Source organism: Cryptotermes secundus, unplaced genomic scaffold (genome assembly GCF_002891405.2).
Source record: "Cryptotermes secundus unplaced genomic scaffold, Csec_1.0 scaffold461, whole genome shotgun sequence".
Taxonomy (NCBI): domain Eukaryota; kingdom Metazoa; phylum Arthropoda; class Insecta; order Blattodea; family Kalotermitidae; genus Cryptotermes; species Cryptotermes secundus.
In genome coordinates, this window is record NW_019739952.1 from 592,916 (window position 1) to 602,137 (window position 9,222).

General features: G+C 39.9%; 1 protein-coding gene across 1 annotated transcript in view; it reads left to right on the top strand.

The window, feature by feature from the left end:
• The first annotated feature begins 488 nt into the window (after positions 1–488).
• The window catches only part of LOC111872125, a 64,732-nt gene continuing 55,998 nt past the window's right edge, over positions 489–9,222 (top strand). The window contains exons 1-3 of the mRNA XM_023865709.2: positions 489–545; positions 3,797–3,945; positions 4,668–4,772. The gene's annotated coding sequence lies outside the window, so the exon portion shown is untranslated. The remainder of the gene's footprint in view (positions 546–3,796; positions 3,946–4,667; positions 4,773–9,222) is intronic.

The window sequence follows — 9,222 nt, forward strand, 5'->3', positions numbered from 1 at the left end:
CATATAGAAAACAATATAAAATATTGAAAATTAAAGATGATGATGATGATGATGATAATCTCAGTGGGGTTTACCAAGTACAATGTTCTAACTGTCCATTGAAATATATAGGACAAACCGGACGTACATTTAATATCAGATACAAAGAACACGCACGTGATATAAAAAATAATGGACAAAATTCTAAATTTGCACAACATATTTTAGATACTACGCATGATTATAATACGATATATATCGGCAAGAAAGGACGAACTTTAGATACATACGAAAGATTTCATATTTATGAAATCAGTAAACAAAATTTACAGCTGAATGACAATTTTACTGAAATGTTCAACCCCATATATGATGTTATAATCAATACTTCCAAAACATAACATACAGTTACTTCCCCCCCCTCTCTCTTTACCTTCACTTCCCATATACCTTATCCCCCCCTCCTTCCCTTGAGTCGACTTTAATTTTACATCAACAAATCAGTCGTTGTTTACTTCTCACACAGTACGGACATTTTCTTTCGTATGATGAGGCACCTCTACTCTGTAAGTACATGTATTATATATACTACAGCTTCAATTTAAATATTCAAATAACATTTAATACTATTCCTTTTCCTATATATTTTCAAATTAATTAACTTACAAAGTCGTGGGCCTCTAATACCATCTTAAATTTTTGTTTTGTCCACGGAACGTATAAAGTAAACATACGCTGATCAGATGTTACAAAACATCAATTTTAATCTTGTTTTATATTATAACCTTCACTTTTATATATAAATGACCGCTGTATTTTTACACATAAGAATTAACTATTTTGTCATTGTATCTAATTTTACTACAGTTCAATAGTATATGTTTGTTGATTTGTATTCACCTGATGATGGCCGTTAACGGCCGAAGCATGATACATAAGTGGCAAACGATTAATTCTATCCCCCGCATAATTTACTCTCGGAACGGACGGCATAGAAACCACCACTTACAACAGTTTTCTTTTGTTGTCGCGGGCCGTTGCCTAGAGATGGCTCGCTTGTTCAAGCCGTTAACACGCAACGGACAATGTTTAAGTAGTTATGTTACAATACATGTTTCAGAAAATTTGTATTAATCCTGTAATTTTCAGTCCTTCGGAATCTGATCTGCACCACTACGTCGGCTATTTTTACTATAGGCGCTGAGCTTGTTGCTTGTGGCTTCTCACTGGCAAAGCATGAGAACTCGTCGGTTTACGTGATTGCCTGGTTCCCTGTAAACGCTGCATTATGCATACAGTGTAAATCAAAGTAATCTTGCACGTTATCAAAATTTCCATTCGGCTTTGATGCTAGAAGGGGACGGTGTAAGATAGGAAGCCATTAAGTTATTAGTGTACGGTTTATACCACTTTTAAATATCCAACTATTTAAGTACTAACGCCATAGTTCAAGGTCTCTTTAAGTTGATAAGTTGTTCAGATGGCTAAGAAATTACCTGCTTTTATGGGGCCACGAATTGCATGACCATTTTCTCAGAAGTTCGCCATTAGACACAAACCTAACGATGAGAACTTTACGAACACCTTCTTGCCCTGTGGCTTCTGATGTTTCCCACCTGTTACGCCTATGAAACTTTCCCCACCAAAATCCTTACGAATTCCTCGTTTCTCAAATGCGTATTGCAAATCCCACCAATTTCGTTCTTCATTTAATCATCTTAACGTGGAGTTCTTTAAACTATTCATTATAAAATTTTCTTTATCTTTCTATTACGTCCTCTGTATTAGGTCCAAATATTTTCCTAGCACCATATAGCGTCGACTTATGGGTAAACACCTAAACAAGTAAAGCTATCCCTGTAACAGGCCGTGAAGGCCCATAGGGTTGTGAGACGTCGAGGCTTCCACATTTCGACATTCCACAGTCGACTCACAGATGGCGGTGAGGTTGTCAGCCTTACGCGTCGGTCGCTCTTTACACGAGGAAGATTCCTGGTACTTATTTCTGTTAGAGGCTGAGTCGAACCCACGGCCCTAGTGCGTCCGGAAGGATTAGGTAAATTGAAAAAAAAATCTTACCCATCAGGACTCGAATTCGCGACCTTTAGGCTTGTAGCATAGTGCCTCAACCAACTACGCTACCGCGTGCCCCCTTCGACTTATGGATTGATTGCTAAAAAAGTAACTGGACGGAATGTGGGGGGTTCGGCATTTGTCTGGAACTGCTGCGGCAGCACAATCCGGATTGCCGGTCTCTCAGTCGAGAAGTCTACAAATTACATGTGTTGTCGTTTGATCCAGCTTAAGTGGCCAAGATTTTTAGCCATATAAACCAAAACAACAAGTAAAATTGTTTTTTATTTTCAAGTTTTGAGTCAGGAAAATAAGTGGGTCATGTAGCACGTATTTAACAAATTGGAATAATTTTCATCTCAATGTGCGAAGCGAAGAGAATGCTTCATAAACAGATTCATGAAAGGTGGAGGATGATGATATTCGAACCGAGGACCTTCCGAATGCACCATCCAGCTCGGTGCCAAGCACATTTTATTGAATTCGAGAGCTGCTTTGGGCACTACAGCATTTTTAACTTCACGAAACCATCTTGGCAGGTGGGTGCGAAGGTGATAAGGGCTCTCTGACGTCATTATACTGCTGTAAGCACATCTAGTTACTGAAACAAGCGGGCGGGTTTGTCATCAGCAGGGCCCGGATTTTGATGACCTGAAAATATTAAAAAAAAATGACCTATAAAATGACCGAAAAATCCAGAAAAATGACCTAAAGGAGAAAAGAAAGAACACTTAGCTTCCATGTTATTCACATTTCAGAAAACATATGAAGAAAAGTTCCCTAAAATGGCCAAAAATGACAAGAAATACCCTTAAAAGTCCAAAAATTTACCAAAAAATTACCTATAAAATTTACATTTCTGTAATCAGCAGCTCATATCCGAGATTTATATATTTAAGAGCATCGCATAGGATACAAGGAAAAAAAGATGACATGTCATCAAAATCCGGGCCCTGGCCATCAGAAAATAAGTGCATAGGAACAGTGACAATGCTCGGTAAACTGCTGGTGGGATTTAGGCAACTCTATGTGCTGTTACTGCTTCAGTTTCTCGGAACAGCTGCTACCTTTCCTCCCACAGTCTTTTGTCTTCTCATCTCGCGTCTAAATTCGTGAAGAATGAAATAAATGAAACCACAAAGATTTACCTATTACTTCGTATTGTTGTGAAGTCACGTTCAGGGGACAACATAGATAAGGCTTACTGAGAATACCGAAGTATCTGGACCTGAGAGGTAGTCTGAACAATGAAACGAGTCGAGGAGTTTTATCATTAATATTCCTCGCCTTATTTTATTAGGACAGTCAAAGCAAGGAGGATGATATTTGCGGAATGTGTAGCACACATTGAACATTAAAAATTCTTACACCCTTCACATATTTCAACTAAAATTTTGTATGTCACATGCGGGATTTTGCCAAGATAATATTAAAGAATTAGGATATCGGGCTGCGGACTGCATTTATATGACACAGGACAGTGTCCAGGGATGGGGTGTTGTAAATACTGCAGTTCAAAATGACATAGACATCCTTAAATAAAGGAATATTTTCCGTAACTTCAGATGTACACCTTAATACTCATATATTATTTTACTACGTCTTCCGCAAATCGTCTTTTAATTTCGTGCTAGGCATCATCAGAAGCTAACATTTGGATCTACTTGCCCGGAAGATTAGAATACGTTCCACTCGCTTCACGATAAAAAGGCAACAATCTCTGACGCGCTCTGTTCTGTCCAAGGTCAGCCGGTCAGAGGCATCCCGGTCGGCCAACAGTAGTCAGTGCTAGTCCAGAAGTAAGGAAGGTTACGTTGCATCTCTACAAAGCAGAGACGTTAACCGGAAGAACTGGTTTTGCTTTCATCTTCTTCCAACTCACAAGGGCTTGTGGTATGTGTGATACTGCTTGCCTCTTTATTTCTTTATCTGCTGTGTTTGGGCGGAGGCTTAAATTAAATACTCTACGCTTACGCAAAGAAAATGGTGGTGAGGCTTCATTCACATAAGTTCCTTATGTTTCTTTGTTTACGTAACGAAACTCTCTGAGCTGCGTAGGTTAGCGGGGGACCCATCCCTGCTCTGTGAAGCTGACCACCTCAGACAACTGTCAAGTTTACCATCATTTATAGGACTTCACGCCCCCTCTACGCCGTCATGGCGTTATATTCACGCGTAGTTCAATTTTAGCTTTGCACTATCAGTCAGACGCTTCGGTTGAATGATGAATCGGTTAGAATGTGAAAGGATAAGATCGTGGTCTATTTTAAATTGCTACTGCCAAGTTTTGTCTATTATGTATGACGAAAACCACGAATATTTAAGGATAGCCAACTTCTCGAAAGTTGAAGCCGGACAATCTCGAATACGAAACATCAGTGCTACCACATACGCTTCTACATTCGGTCATTCACATAAAGGAACTAGGCAGTGGCGTGTCTATGAATTCGTTTGGGGATGGGAAGAGCATAGAAAAACAGTTAACAACTGCCTTTTAATAAACAGACCCTCAGGCTTATGTTCAGAAGTCAACTATGTGAGTAACATAAATGCTGATCACTTCAGCAAATTTTGTAATGAAGACACTTATATTTATATCGTTCCTGTCATTTCAGGGAAGGGAAGGTTGAACCCCCTAAAGGCAGACCTGACCGCAATGCCGTCACAAACAAGAGATGTGTGTCAGGAACCGATTGTGACTCTCTTTTGTCATTCCGAAGGTCGGTGGTCTTTTGTAACCCAAATGCCACCAACTTGTTCATGTACTTCAGCTTGTCTTGGTGAGAATTCTGTGAGGAGCGAAAAGGAAGGAGTGGAACATGTGCAGGACGGGTTTTACTCTGACAACGGCCCGTGTGCGACGAACACAACACGCGTGTCCTTACTGTCACTACGGAAAACTGTTAGAACGCAAAGCCAAGATAATCAAGGCGAAGTGTTGCTATTTTTCTAAAATTGATTAAAAAGATGGGAATAATTACATGATTAGGAACTCCATAATTAGTACACGTCACCAAATATTGGCAGAATCAAGAAGTGTAAAACGAGCGAGACAAGTAGTAAGCACTGGGGAGGCGAGTACCTCTACAGAAACGCTGATAATAAGAAGAGGCGTACTCAGACACTTAGACGTAGCCTGTAGAAACATATTCAGATGTATGAGGTTGTAAATTGAATTGAAAATAACTGATTCGGCATAACATACAATGGCGGTATATTCTAATGACAGTATATTTAAGCATTCTGTTGACTGTACACTTCTGTATGTAATAATACAAATGCCGTCGTGAATGCAACAATTTATTTCTAGCCTGTCAGTTTTGTTTTGTTTAAAATCTCGCCAACATACGCTCGTCAATTTGATTTTAGAATTCCAGTTTAAAATTTAAAGTTTTTTAAAAATTAAAATTCAAAGTTTAAAGTTTTAAATCACAGGGATACCTGCTCTGTGTCTACACGTGCTGCAGCGGCTATGTCTTGTTTCCATGAACGGCGCTGGGAACAAGACATAGCCGCTGCAGCACGTGTAGACACAGAGCAGGTATCCCTGTCATTTAAAACTTTAAACTTTGAATTTTAATTTTTAAAAAAACTTTAAATTTTAAACTGGAATTCTAAAATCAAATTGACGAGCGTATGTTGGCGAGATTTTAAACAAAACAAAACTGACAGGCTGGTGTTTTAGATTTTGGATTGTGTGCAGTGTGACAGCTACGTAGTGAAAAATACACCTGATGATGGCCAGTTACGGCCGAAACATGTACTGTAAAGGAAGAAAAGACAAAGAACTCTAACGACAATATTGAACCTTATCGTTGCATAACAGGCAATTTTTTCATGGGCCGCATAACACTCAGCTTCACGCTTTGCTGCTCCACTTCCTGTACCCATTGAGTAGGAGGCTGGGTTAACCCCAGAGCCTGTCTGGATGCTGGAGAAAAGAGATAAATCTTGCGTCTGCCGGGAATCGAACCCCGGCCTTCCAGCCCGTAGTCCATCGCTATCCTAACTCCTTAGAACTCTTACGTCCCAGGATCAAATAATAATTCAAATAATATCAGACTAGTAAAATATACTATAACATAAATACATACATTTTAAAATATGTTGACTGGTTTGTTAGACTCTGCCATGTAAGGTTATTGCAAGTGATGAACAGACAGTGGGACCTATAAAACTACATGCCAGAATCATTACATATCTTGAAATAAACGGCTCCCACGAACTCTAGGGCACAAGTAAGTGGTATGAAACTTTTTGTTTCGTGTGTCTGTTTGCCAGAAAGCTCATGATTGATGCTCAGTCTCGGCTTCATTAACTTAAAATGCAAAATCTACCATACATATATGTCATGCAATATTTAGTCTTCTGAAAAGTCAAGTAAAATAATCAATATAAAATCTCACATAGAAAATCGCAAGGCAACAACCTGCTTTGTAAATCTGGGCATATATGACAGGATAATATTAACCTTTTAATGAATTAACTTCTTCTAACTAATAATTTTTAAAATTCAAGCGTAGTAACTGAGACCCTATGCTACAAGCCAGAAGGTCGCGGGTTCGATTCCCGATGAGGTCATTGGCTGTTTCAATTTACCTTATCCTTCCAACCGCACTATGACTCTAGGATCGACTCAGACTCTAACAGAAATTAGTACCAGGATTCTTCCTGCGGGTAAAGGGCGACCAAATTCGTAAGGCTGACAACCTCACCGACATCTGTGAGCCGATTGTCTAGAAAATGTGGAAGCCTTGACGTCTCACAACCCTATGGGCCTTCACAGCCTGTTACAGGGATAGCTTCACCTCTTTTGTTCATAATCGCGTAATGATATTTAAGGAAAGGGTCGCTCTTTAATTTGAGCGCTATACGAGATATCTACAGGTCGTACCAACAAATAATTTTTCACTATTGCTGATTTACACAACTTACAATCACTCCACACTAATCTTCTCAGTCTGTTTCCACTATTCTTCACTATCCGTTTCCTGGTAACGGATTTATAACACAGGAACTATAAAAGTCTCACTAAATGACACGCTCCTAATATCGATGTAGTACAGCACACGTAACGTCACACACTACTTCTTCTACATGTAATTCTTCTTCCGGCCACACTGCTTTCCCTTGGAACTTCAGTCAATTCCCATTCCTGTACTCTCTTATATTATCTTGGCACGGACCTCTCACCGAAAACACAGTCCCTCTATTGTTGAATGGCGCAGACCACACAGAAAACATGTGTCACATGTCAGACTGCGATTTCATTGGTCCGCTACCAGCACTGGGCGTGGCGCGGACGACATAAAAACAGCCTCATCTATTGTTGCGTGTTGGACCGTGTTTACAGAGCTGTTGCGTGGCAACACGTTAATCAAATCCGTTACAGTCGAAATGGAGACGGTATGAGAAGTATTGTTGCTGAATGCATAGCCATTCAGTAATCTGACAGAACTTTGTAGACTTCCAAAGAACTTTTAACGGAGGTGTAAAGAATTTTCTGAATAGATCTACGTAGTGTCTTGTGCTAATCATCACACTTAGTTCGTCACTCTGATTAAAATAAAGTAAAGCCGAAGTGCTCAGGGATAAGGAGAAATGTCGTGGTTTGCTTTCCTCGCATAACATCGTTATAAAGGGTAAATCGAGCAGATGGAAATGAGTCGAGTCTACAAAACGTATGGGGGGGGGGAAACATGGAATGACATTGAAATTCGAAAATCTCGTGGAAGGAATCTATGTAGAAGATCATATGGTGTTTAGAAGGATAATAGTATTAAAATTGATGTTGTCTGTAGCTATGTATGGGCGTGGAACTTGGTCTCTGATATTAAGGAAAGAATACGAATTAAGGGTATTTGAGAACAGGGTCTTGATGAGATTGTTTGGATCGAAGAGGGATGAAATAATAGGCTGGAGAAAACTGCATAATGAGGAACTTCATAACTTAGAACTTTCCACCGATTAAAATTAGAATGATCGAGTCAAGGAGAATAAGATGGTCAAGGTGCGTAGCACGCATGGGAGAGAATAGGAATACATATAAGGTTTTGGTGGGAACGAAAAAAGGAAAGAGACCACTAGGAATACATAGACGTGGGTAGGAGATAATATTAAATTACTCGTATGTCATAGAAACAGGATAGGGTTATAAAGACTGGATTCATCTGACTCAGCTCTTGTGAACACGGTAATGAATCTTCGGGTTCCATAAAATGTTTGGAAATTCGTGAGTTTATGAGCGACTGGTAAAGCTAGAAGCTAGGAGCTATGCTGTAACAGGCCGTGAACGCCCATAAGGTTGCGAGACGTCGAGGCTCCCACATTTTCTCTAGACAGTCGGCTCACAGATGGCGGTGAGTTTGTCAACCTTACGCACCGGCCGCCCTTTAACCCGCAGGAAGATTCCTGGCACTCATTTCTGTTAGAGGCTGAGTCGACTCCAGAGCCATAGTACGTCTCGAAGGATTAAGTAAATTGAAAAAGAATCCATCTTATCGGGACTCAAACCCGTGACCTTCTGGCTTGTAGCATAGCGTCTCAACCAACTACGCTATCGCGTGCCCCCTCTGAGCGACTGGCTCTTTCCCAAAAGAGGCTTGCTCTTTTGACTGCGGTAATTAGTTAGCCTGAAAACCTACAAGTTGAACAGCAGGAAACGCCTCGAAAAGCTGAGTAATTTGTAACTGATAGGAATTTATATGTTGCTAATGGATTTTGATTCAAGAAGTGAACCACTTTGAGAAAACTGTAAGCAAGTAATGTGCAATGAACATAGAAGCTATAGCCTGAGACTTGTATTGCAGTAAGAGTATGAATTTTTATCTTCACTACCATTGTACACCGGCTCTGGGGCCCACGCAGACTTTCATTCAATGGGCTAAAGGTGTTTCTCCCTTGAAATAAGACAGTCGGATCGTGAAACTGGCGATTTCTGTGTACGAATACTATCCATTTATAATGCATTTTTCGCCTCTCTCTAAACGTGGTTAGTATATGAACATCAATAATTTATACAAGATCTTCACGACAATGAAGCTTTGGTCTTCTGGGTTATTACGCCATGTATGTATGTATGTATGTATGTATGTGTGTGTGTGTGTGTATGTATGTATGTATGTATGTATGTGTGTATGTATTCTCGCGTATAGGGCTCATATCGTGACA